The sequence below is a fragment of the Canis lupus genome, chromosome 10, assembly GCF_003254725.2.
Source record: "Canis lupus dingo isolate Sandy chromosome 10, ASM325472v2, whole genome shotgun sequence".
Classification (NCBI taxonomy): domain Eukaryota; kingdom Metazoa; phylum Chordata; class Mammalia; order Carnivora; family Canidae; genus Canis; species Canis lupus.
This window is the reverse complement of record NC_064252.1, coordinates 40,356,530-40,368,942: the sequence shown is the minus strand read 5'-3', so window position 1 is coordinate 40,368,942 and position 12,413 is coordinate 40,356,530. Positions and strand designations below refer to the sequence as shown.

General features: G+C 37.6%; 1 long non-coding RNA gene across 1 annotated transcript in view; it reads right to left on the bottom strand.

Moving 5' to 3' along the window:
• The window catches only part of LOC112675207 (uncharacterized), a 33,790-nt gene extending 28,936 nt beyond the window's left edge, over positions 1-4,854 (bottom strand). The window contains exons 1-2 of the long non-coding RNA XR_003145810.3: positions 4,796-4,854; positions 2,864-2,957 (exon numbers count right to left, since the gene is read on the bottom strand). This is a non-coding gene — a long non-coding RNA (uncharacterized LOC112675207). The remainder of the gene's footprint in view (positions 1-2,863; positions 2,958-4,795) is intronic.
• Between the last annotated feature and the right edge of the window lie 7,559 nt (positions 4,855-12,413).

Sequence of the window (12,413 nt, the reverse complement as noted above, 5' to 3'; positions counted from 1 at the left end):
GGGTTGCCTAGCAGGTGATCTCTGAATGTTTGCATTATGTCTGACTCCATTTACTCCAACAAAACAGTCTTACTCCAGGACCTGGATTAGTATTTTACATAGAATCCCAGGGCTATCAGCCAATCTGCTTCATCTTGCCTTTTTAGTGTTCTCCATATTTATAATATCATTTTTAAAACTTGTCTTAGATTCTTTCAGTCAGCAATGAGCTTTAACTTGTAAACCACATTTCTTTACCAATTTACATAAAAGCAACTACTCGTATCACTAGCCAGGCAGCTGAAATAAGCATCCAAACATAAATAATAGCCTGAAATGAATATAATGTTGTATGCCAATTACACTTCAAGTAAAAAATATATATATAAACAATGCCATGAGTTCCCAAAATACATGTGATGTATCTCTCTCTTTCGTGATGGCAGTATAGACAGTGTTAGGTGGGATCTTTGTCATTTCATTTTGAGTCGGGTTTTTGCCCAATTGTCCAGAAGCCTATAATTTAAGCTGGGGAAAACAGACCTCAATACACTTATTTTCAGTAGTCCCCAAGCTGTTTTATCCTAATAAAACAAAATCTTAAAACAATTGACAGAGTCTCACAATTAGGAAAAAAATTATAATCATGGAATGCTTTAGTTTTCTTAGCTAATAATACTAAAGGCAAAGCAAGGGATTTAGTAATCAAATAACACTTACAGTCCACTTATTCAATTTATTTATTGGAAACCAGAGCTGCCTGTTTGAGATGCTATGGGGCACTGTGCCTGAGAACAAACCACGGAGACATCAGTGCATTGCTTTTGATAAAAGAAAGAGGTACATATAGCACCTAATAGGAGTATAGGTATCGCTCAAGTTAGGACCCAACTGTGGTGTGAGGTGAGATTTACCCAAACACTCTCTAACCAAGACTAAATGGTGATAATAAACCCCAGTCAACCTTACAACCTCAGCCAAGCCAGCTGGAGCAAAGGGTCAGGAAGGAAAGTGTTAAAGAGGTAATACTATTTAAGCGGGGTTGCAGAACTCCTATTAAAAATGGCAGTACTATAAATGTTCTAGTATTGTCAGGAATGTTCTGTTGGATGACACTATGCTGTGATTTGTACACACAGCGGACCAGAGTTGATGGGTGAATGAAATGATCCATAACCCTCTCTGACACATTTAAAGCAGTTCGGCTGCACACAGAGAACAGTCCATCATTTGCACCCTTCTGTGAAAGCTGGCTTTACCAAGTGTTTCAATGAAATATGTGCAACTTCCCATTTAAATTAGTACCACATGAACCATGAAGAGCACCACAGGTATCTGTTGTAGTACCAGCCTAATGCAAAAGTGGCCTGTCTTGTAATGCTCTAACAGGAAAGACATACAACCATTCATCTGTAACATATTAAAACCAGAAGAAATAAATTACTCCACAGATGAAGAATTATTGCTTGTGAAGAAAATGTGCAAAGGTAGTCCTAAAAAGCAGCTTTTACTAAAAAATTATCGCAATAGCATTTGAATTCTTAATGCATATTAAACTGAGGACTCGTAACCATAAATCATCATTTTTAAATGGAGGAAATCTGGTTAAAACTTTTAGCAGAGATTTGTTTCACTTCTTCACCACAGTGCTAGCCTTGGCATTGCTAGCAGGCTGCCTGAGTTATGCCAAGAGCATTGCACCAGAGAGATTGTAACAAAGGCAAGCAACAAAAAGAGGAGGTGCCCATTAGTTGTTGTTTTAATGCCTATTTCATCACGTGACATAATCCCAGGGAGGTTCGCTGCTATCGATCAACGAAGCAAGCTCTCCCTCTGCTACGAAAAACAATACTGTTCCAGGAGCACCCTAATGAATGGAAATCATCTGCCGAAATCCATGTGATTTAAGGGCAAAGACACAGTAAGAACCATAAAAACCATTCCCGTGTATACAGCATACACTGCAAAGAAACGCAAAGGATTGCAATTCAGTCAAACTGCTTCCCCAGTAAACTTTCAATGCTTAGACAGAAAGAATAATGATGGAGTCATCTGTTGGGTTATGACAGCAGATTTGGTGCTTTGCTAAATGTTTTACACACATGATCTCATACGATCCTCACAACAGCTCCTTAAGAGGAGATGATTTCAGCACCACGGTTCTCCAGATCTGGAAACCAGGTAGAGAGAAGTGAGGCAAATGAGTCCAAAGTCACCCATGTGAATCCTGGAGTCAGAACCGGGCAGGGTGCTGTTCTGGGCATCTCAGGGTGCTTTCAGGAGAATGTTCTCACTCGCTTCTCTCAGCAAGCTTGTGATGTGGCTCAAGCACATACCATCATTCCATTTCACATAGGGGGATGCCTATTTCAGAGGCAGGAAGTGGCCTCCCCAAGTCAGAACAAGAAAGTGATCGGCCTGAAAGTTATCACTTCAGGCCTGTGCTGCTTTGCCTGCAAGGTCCCCAGGCTGGTAAATACACATAGACCTGTGTCACTCCTCCTTCCCTCCCTCCTTTGCTTCCCCTGAGCAAATCCATTCCACTTCTTCACTTTCAGTTAGCAAGAGATGCATGGACAAATGTTTTATTTTATTTTATTTTATTTTATTTTATTTGATTTATTTTATTTTATTTTGACAGATATTTTAAAAGGAGGTTAACTAATATGGATCAATAAATATAAACGTAGTTTCTGCAGAAATACTTTTTTCTCTTATATCTATAATGGATCTGTTGTTCCAGTAAGTCAGGCTATGTGTACTGGAAAACAACCATGTAGAAGGCATTAATGAGAGAGTGTTTCTAGTCCATGTAAAATTGTCTCTTAGCAGCTATTGTTCAAGATAGCTTTAATGTTTTCATATTTGAGATGAATATTCATACCTCAGTACTCACTGGATTTTTGTGGGACACAGAGTATATAAAATAGGTGGAATGCTGGGCCATTGAAGAATTTCCAGAGTAGCTTTTATGACGGCTATAAGTTCAAGATAAAAACATTTTCTCAGTAAGATTACCACCTTAGAAAGTTTATGTTTTTATGATAAAACCATGCCACATGTGTTTTCTTTGTGGCAGATGCACATTGCCCAAGTTGAAACTTTGCTGCTTATATTAAGCCTAGTGCTTATTTGTGCAATTGTTTCCTTCCAGCATGCCACTCACGATGGCACTCATGGTGCTGTGGACACTCACATCTAAAGGAAATGTAATCATCAGCTACGAATTATCAAAGCTGTCACTTTAAAGTTGGGTGTCACCTATTGTATAAAACTCTGTCACCAGGTATCCAAAAATTCAGTCCCATAGCCACAGCATTGAACTGAATGGCTCCTAAATAATCAAAATCATGTGAAAAGGCACCTGCAGCACCTGTTATTTTCCAGGAGCTGCAATATTAAGAGTTTTGGGTATTGGAGTGGAAAAAAACCCAGGAGGCAATTCTATTTTTCCTCCAGTATTTCTTATTCATTTTCTCCAAAGCAAACCCTATCTAACCCAAAGTAAAATAAAATAATAAAATAAAAGTAGCATAAATAAAATAAGAGTAAACAAATTTAAAAGTTTGCTGATAAAACGTTGTGACCATGTTAATTCCTCAATATAATGGAGTGCATGAATGGCAGTATCCCATGATCTATCTACAAACTGTAGACATTCTAGGAAGAAAAAAATGTATCTTACTATTTACACTTAGTCAGGATTTATTTTTAAGACAAAGAGGCACATCAGCTGCAAACATCAGGAGGAAGGTTGTGGGACCTGCACACTATGCAGGAAACCACTGGAACACTCAGAAGTAAGGTATAATGAAGAGATTCCTTCTAAGCGTAAAGGCAGAGTTAAGAGAAACAAGAGATGGGAGTCACTCTGCAACTAGCAATGGCAGGACCACTAATGTAGATACATTTACTCCAAATGATAATCCAGGCATGTGATAGGGAGCAACTCTTCTTTTATACAAATTATTTAATTGGATGGAATAGTGTGGCACTTCCTGTCCATGGCAGCTAATTGCTTCTCTTCTGTAGGTTCCCTCATTACTCTGTTTCCATTACTAGGATAGCAACTGCCAACTTGCTAGGCTGTTTTAAAAGGAGCCATCTCTTCCATTTCTAGATTGTGTGTTTCTTAAAGAGAGGATCATCTCATTTCCAGACCTAGAACTGAACCACATATTGAACAGAGGGCACATCCATTTGAATATTGATACATGTCAATCTGAACTCAATTGCGTGAACATGTACATGTGGTGGGGGTGTGTGTGTAAAAGCACAAAGAACAAGACACTGCATGTTCAAGATCTAACTCCCAGACTTCTTGGGGGGGGGGGGGAGGAGTGATGCAATTGTGAAAAGTATAATGAAGTTGATGCAAATAAAACTGTGATTATGTATTGAAATCTACAACTGGACTATGCCAGTGCAATGTTCATAGTTGCAGCTCTTTATCTGTTTGCTTTGCTTTGGGTCTAGTCACACCCGCAGATCCCATTTTCTTCCTAGCTCCAATTATCACCAGCCAGTTACTACAAAATAATTGCCAAATGGTCTCTTAACCCTACGTTGGTTATTCATGTATCTCAGTTCCCTCCTGTTCCCTTCTCAATTACACTGCCCACACCTCATTACCTCCCCAGATCTTCTCCCAGTGAGATCCACCGAGAGCCACGGGGCTCCTTGGTTTTTGTCCTCGGAGTGTCTCTCTGCTTCACTCCTAAGCGCTTTCTCTGATTAAATTTCTTGCCAACTCTAACTGTGGATTTACACTCCAGCTAGTTTCTCTCTGCTTTTAGTTTTTCATGCCCTCACTTACCCAGGACATGCTGCTCTTATTTTCCCCAGGTCCCCCGTCCTGGGATCCATCCTTCATCCGTAATTTCGCCTGCTGCGTCATAACGCAATGTCACAATGTCTTAGGATACAGGGTATTAAACTCCAGTTCCCACAGGCCTTTTCCTGTTCTTCTCTACGGAGCCTGTCATCCTCACCTCTATTAATGTTGGCTCCATTTTTCTCAGGGATTGAAACGCTTTCTTTACAATGGTTGGCAAATGATTAATCTGGGAGTTTTTCCTTATTTCCATGAAGATCCTGTCTCTCATTCTGGCTAGTTCGGGTCATTTTTCCCAGCACTTCTCTGGGTACTTACTGACAACTTCCCCTGTCCTATTATCTTTTATCTATTTGAGTTCTTCCAGCAACTCTTCCTCTCCACCATGCACACAACTCATTGATATGCAGAGCAGAGGTAGTAGATTAAAGTGCCATCTTCATTGGATCTTAAATTGATCGAATCACTTTTGTCCCCAGGAATTTTTAAAAAGCACAATGCATAATTTATTTTGTTGTTTTGTTGGTGACAGGGAGACAGCTGCTGGAGCTGATGTTGAATCTGTGTGACAAAAGTTTTAGTACTTTTTTTTTTCTCCCTGAAAATATTGAGGCCTGAAGGAGAGAGTTGCAGGAAAAAAAATCTCTTATGTTTGTGAAACTATATAATCCTAGTTATAGGTTAATTTTGAACCATCATAATATATGTATGTATACTATATGTGTGTGTGTGTATATATATATATATATATATATATATATATATATATATATATGTATATTTGTGTGTATATATATATGCCCTTGAACAATTTGTAGGGGAGTGCTAACCCCCTACACAGTCAAAAATCAGCATATAAACGTTTGACTCTCCCAAATATTTTTTTTTTTTAAAGATTTTATTTATTTATTCATGATAGTCACAGAGAGAGAGAGAGGCAGAGACACAGGCAGAGGGAGAAGCAGGCTCCATGCACCGGGAGCCTGATGTGGGATTCAATCCCAAGTCTCCAGGATCGCGCCCTGGGCCAAAGGCAGGCGCCAAACCTCTGCGCCACCCAGGGATCCCTGACTCTCCCAAATATTAACTACTAATAGCCTATAATTGACCAGAAGACTTAATGGATAGTGTAAACAGCCAATTAATGCATATTTTGCGTGTTATATGTGTTATTTACTGTATTCTTACAACAAAGGAAGCTAAAGAAAAAGTAAATGTTATTACGAAAATCATAAGGAAGAAGAAAGTATATCTACAGCACTGTCCCTGTTTTTTATCTAAAAAAAATCTGAGTGTAAGTGGACCTGAGTGTTCTGTTGTTCAAGGGTCAACCAGAGATATATATGTAGTATGTACACACACACAAACATGCATATATACAGCTGTATATATGTACATCTAGTGTGAACATATTTACAGTGTAACTATGTAAGATTCTGTAATAAAATCTGTAATCTAAAAGAATCTCAAAAAATTTTCAGGGACTCTTTTGCTACCATGGTTTGCTCTGGCAGAGGCAGCACCAATGGTGCTGGGAGAGAACTCGTTCTCTGCATTCTCCACGCTTTCTGCCAGGATCTGATATCCCATCCTCTGCCTTGTTTATTTTGTTTGTGGTAAATTATCATCTTGGCAATGTGCCTTTGAAACAGACTTCATTGATACAAAAACGTGTCTGATCTGGCCGGCATGAGGAGAAAGACGTATAATTCCTCCTCACAATGATTCCAAAGGGAATTTGGTGAAGGGCATGGCTGAGGTAATGGGATAATCTCAACTCCAAACCAATGCATATTCAATAGTCTTTGCAGTTTTCATTTTCTCAAATTGTTTAAAAATTAGTGATGACTTTTTTTTTTTAAATCACTGTGCTCACTCGTGAAGTGATTTATACCAAGAACCCAAATAATGCTCAGTTGAAATGGGATTCAGTGTAAGCTCATTTGATCTGAAGAGACTATAATTCTCATATAGGAAATCTTATCTTCTGTAATGGGTGGAATTATCTAAGGAGTATACCTAATACAGCAGTATGCACTTGATGGGCACTCCACAAAATTTCATTAAGGAGGATCATTTAGAGTGATCTTTTTAAAACTGGGTGTATAAGGAAATATTGCCACTATTAAGGGTAAGTGAACAAAATGTTTTCAAATGGCAGAAAAAGTGTACTCCATTTGCTTACATAAAATAGCCAAATTGCTGACAGTACTGTCACCTGTCTTTCTAATTACCATGTGGAAAGAAGTAATAACAACTGTGGCACACTGACTTAACCAGTATATTGTTTAGAAATATTGGATTAACTCAGGTGGACACAATCCAAATCTTTTTTTCTGGTCAAAATTGGTATTTCAAACCAATGTAACAATGTCTTTGTTGTATTCATTTATAAAAAAAAAATTAAAGTAAAACAATATACATTGCAAGTTTGGGGCTAAATTGCAGACTAATAATCTTCATACGCTGAATTCTGTCTCCAATTGTGGAAATACTTTACTGAAAAGTAATCCCAGTGAAGGAAGAATTGTAGATTTGATTGAGTATTATAGTATCTAATGCCTGTATTCCTCGATCTTTCAAAATATCTGTAGTTGACTCTGTATCTATATCTTCTTTCCTATATTTCTATACATTAGCTCTACCTACATATGTTTTCATACATAATCAGACATGAGCCAAAGTACACTGATATTTGAATTTGGAAGATTTTATAACATTTAAGCTGTGTACACTGATATTTGAATTTGGAAGATTTTATAACATTTAAGCTGTTGTGATATTCTAACTATAATTTGAGGGAAAGAGAATTACAAAAAGTTAAAATTCCAGCGTATCTCAAGTAGGAAGAAAAGTGGTAAATGCTGATCCCAAATGTGATGAATGGAAAGAGAAACCCAACTCTGAATAAAGAATTTACTGAAGGTGACTATAGAGTAACACACACACACACACACACACACACACACATACATGCACACACATGCACTCAATATTCTTCAAATGAAAGTCCTCAACTTGATTGCCTGTCAAAGATGCAAAAGGCTACATAGTTTTTTTTTTTTTTTAATTTTCTCTGGAATTTAACTTACTGGAAATACTAGACAAATTCAGTGAAAATAAACATTTCTGTCCTATCTTGTATAATTCAAGAAGGTGCTGGAAATATGTCTGTAGGACAGAACTTAAAGAAACAATTTGGAGGCCATAACTGAAATTATGGGAAGCTGAAGTTCACTATCAGGGATGCTTGTCTTTCTAGTTCTTTAACACAGTTTCAGTCATCATATTCTAATTCAGCGATGAAAGAGAACTCAAGAACAAAACTACCAAGGAAAACTTCTTAATTTCTGATTATTATCTAAGATTAGTGCATAATATTACTATCTAATACAACCTAATGTTAGATAATAGTACTTACTAGTGTCTGCCTAAGACACAATTTATAGGGTCTCTCTGGGAATCCATTTTATATTTCTACTGCAAATAGTATCTAGAGAGATAACATTTGGGATTATGAACATAGGCTATACTAGCAAATAAGCATTTCATATAAATTTCATTATACCATAAAACAAGAAATGAGCTAGTATTTCAGTAAGAATAATTTAAAATAATATTCCTTATGCATTTTAAAACTAACCATTTAGAAGTTCTGTGACTATCATTTTCAGAATAGGATGATTTTGGTTTCCAGCTTCCACATTTGAATTAGTGAAATTCATTTATTCATTTGAACAACAGGTATTGTACGTGGCACTGGGGATACAGTAGTGAATAGGATAGATAAGATACAGCTTCCATGGAGCATACAGTGTAAAAGGGAATATAATCAACAAACAAATAGCTACATAATTAAATATGTTATATAAATTTGTGATAAGGACTGCACAAAAAAAGCACAATGCACGTTGAGAGGTATTAACAGGGAGACCTGACTTATTTTGGGGTTTGGGGAAAGCTTCCCTGAGGGTGTGACAATTAAGCTAACATCTGAATTGTTACTAAGAATCAACAGGGGAAAAAATGGGGAAAAATTACCTCATTCTGTGCCTTGGAAGCTATGATCAGAATTTTTAGAATGTTTCCACTGTCGATTGGAAAGTCTTTGAAGGGATTTATGCAAGAAGAAATATTACCATATTTTTCAAGAATATCCTCATAATTACTGAGTACATAATAAATGAAAATATCTAGAATTGTACTGTCTAATATGGTGGTTCAACATATATGTTAAATAATATTTTGGGTATATTGGATAATATATTAATAAATTTGATTTCATCTTTTTACTTTTAAAATGTGATTTAAATTGCATATATAAAGATTTCTTGTTTTTTAAGGGTTTATTTCATTTATTTTGGTGGGGGAGGGAGAGAGGGAGATGGAGAGAATCCTCAAGCAGACTCCCTACTGAGAGTGGAGCCCTACTCAGGTCTCAATCCAAGGACTCTAAGATCATGACCTGAACGGAAATCAAGAGTCAGATGCTTAACTGACTGAGCCACCCAGAGGCCCCAATAGTATAAAGATTTCTGCTCTGGACAAGATGGAATTGACATTTTTCTTCCTGCTCCTCCCCACTAAGTATAACTTTAAATCCTAGAAATAATAAAGAAGAAATCAAGAAGATTCCTGAATAAAGAGTGAACGAAAAATATTGGAGACATTGTCAGTGAAAGTACATCACTGTTGCAGAGTATCACACAAGCCAATCCAATAGAAAAAAGTAACCCAGGCCTGACATTTTCTGAATCCAAACCTACACGTAGAATGTGGCCAAAAGGAGGTTCATTTCTTCCCTTGATCAAATGGGAGATCAGCTGACAAAACTGCGATTCCATCAGAATCTCCCAACGCATTTACTGGGAACCCTGCTAGCAGTAAAAGACCAAGAGAAAATTTCTCCTCATGCACTGAACCTGAGATTCTCTTCCACCACCAAGAGTCACTGTGTGGCCAGAACACAAAGGCAACAAGAAACCCCACCTGGGAAGCATTCATTGGCCAGATCCTCCCTTCCCTCACTTAGAAGCAACAAGTAACTCACCCAGGGAATCTCTACCATCATAAGCAGTGCCAACAGCAACCAGTGACAGCCTGAGCAGCAGCAAATAAATTGAGCTGAGCCGAAGAGTAACAGGAAGGCTCTGAAAATAAATGGTCATTAAAACTACAGCCTACAAAAGTAGGTCAAGGTCTGAGGGATGAATACAACTGGGTGGCCGCCTCCTAAAATAAAAGATATAAATTGGGCTCAGAGTCTCCTCACACAATAACCAAAGTATCCAGCATGCAACTGAATATCATCTGTCATACCAAGGGATAGGAAAATCTCAATATTTGAGAGAAAGGATAATCAACTGATGCTAACACTGAGATGAATCAGAAATATTTAGGAAGAATTTTATTTATTTTTTAAGTATTTATTTATTTATTTATTTATTTATGAGAGAGTGTGTTGTGGGAGCGAGCAGGGGGAGGGGCAGTGGGAGAGAAAGAAGGAATTTCAGGCAGACTCCCTGCTGAGCGCAAAGCCCCACACAGGGCTTCATCTCACAACCTGAGATCATGACCTGAGCTGAAATCAAGAGTTAGAAACTCAACTGACTGAGATACCCAGGCACCCCACCTAGGAAGAATTTTAGAACAACCATCGTAAAAGTGTTTGAAGGATTAACTATAAAGTCTCTTGAATCAAATGAAAAATCAGAAAATCTCAGGAATGAAATAGAAAAGGGCCATATGAGGAATCTTTGTGGTGATGGAGCTACTCCATATCTTCATTGTGTATGGTGATGAGCCCTCACATGACAAAATTGCATTGAATTAAATGCATGCAACACACATATGTTTGTGTGTGCACAAGTATACGAAAATTGGGGAAATCTGAATAAGACTGGTAGATGGTAATATAATATAAATATCTTGGTTGTAATATGATACTATAGTTTTGCAGGATATTACCATTGGGGGAAACTGAGTCAACAGTAGATGAAACTGCGAATCCATATTATCTTAAACTAAAATGTTCCATTTAAATATTACATATGTGATGTGCATTATATTCTATCATTTACTGCTGGTGTATAGCAGTTAATGCACAAGTTCAGTGGATTCAGCAGTAGCCTGGGTGAGAGATTATGATGGAATGCACCAGAGAAGTGGCTCTCAAAGAGAAAAGACACATTGAGTTTGACAGAGGTCAATGATAACAGAACTCTTTGAACAGTGCTTTCATATTGTGTTATGTCAAATGAAATGTCCTTAAAATGAAAAAAAAATTAAGTGAAATGGAAATGTTTTTAAAAGATTTTATTTATTTATTCATGAGAGACAGAGAGAGAGGCAGAGACATAGGCAGAGGGAGAAGCAGCCTCCCTGTGGGGAGCCCAATATGGGACTCGATCCCAGGACTCCAGGATCACACCCTAAGCCAAAGGCAGACCTCAACCACTGAGCCACTCAGGTGCCCCAGAAATTTCTATTCTACCCCATTTTCCTGTCTGGCCCATAATAAGTGTTCAATGGCTAATTTTTTTAATGGGATGAATTATAATTGAAATAGTCCAAAATTATTGAAACAGCATAGATATGTAATCATTTGAATTAAGAATTAGATATTAGTATAGAAATATTATTTGAATGTAGTTGTTTGGGATAACTCTCAGCAACACATGCTGATTGTCAAGATGGCTCAGTGTGGAAAAATGAAGCATCATGTCCCCATTTGAGGTAATAATATGTGTATGTGTCTCTCTGTGTGTCTGTATACTTAAACTGACAAAGCTATAAAAGTTTATTAATCATGAATACCTTTTTGAAAATTATTAATAGAACAATGGTATTTTTAAATGATGTATGACTTATAGAGATGGAAGGATTTTATGGTAATATCTTCTATCCTGGAGCTTTCTCTGTGCTCACCTGACTCATCCTTGGTAAGAAAGACTAGTGTGAGAATTTCACTGCTGTAATGGTGGTATGAGGAACCTTGTGGACCTATTCTACCATGAAACAAACATAACAGGTAAAAATTATGTTTTTAAAGAACAGGATATCTGGAAATTATCTTAAGAACAAACAACAAATAGAGAAACATTTATTCAAGAAAATCTACTAAATCTCAGTAAGGACACAATTCTATGAATGACGACCCACTTACTCACCACCCTACCCCACCAGCTCGCTTGATGGAGGCTCTACTCTAGGCAGATACAACAAGGATACGAGGTCCCTTCTCTCCTTAATCCCCAACGAAGGAATATAGTATGTCACCTGGAGAGATCACCAGTATTTCTCAATATCTCCCCTCCAATTTACAGAGGCTAAATTCTTGGTGAGGTCAACGCTCCCTTCCTCCACTTACCTCCCACTAATAAGTCAGGGGTCAGCCTCAGGAATGGCAGGCTGAGAACCCTGGAGCTCTGATAGTCTTTATCGCAGCTTGCTTGTAGGGTGGAGATTCCACAGGAGGAGAGGGAAACCAAGATCTTCTTATCTGAAAAAAAATACAGGGAAATTAAAACCAAGGGCACTCTTCAAAACATTGGAGACATTCATGGTAATCAGTTAAGTGGGAACTGGTAGATCTAAAAGA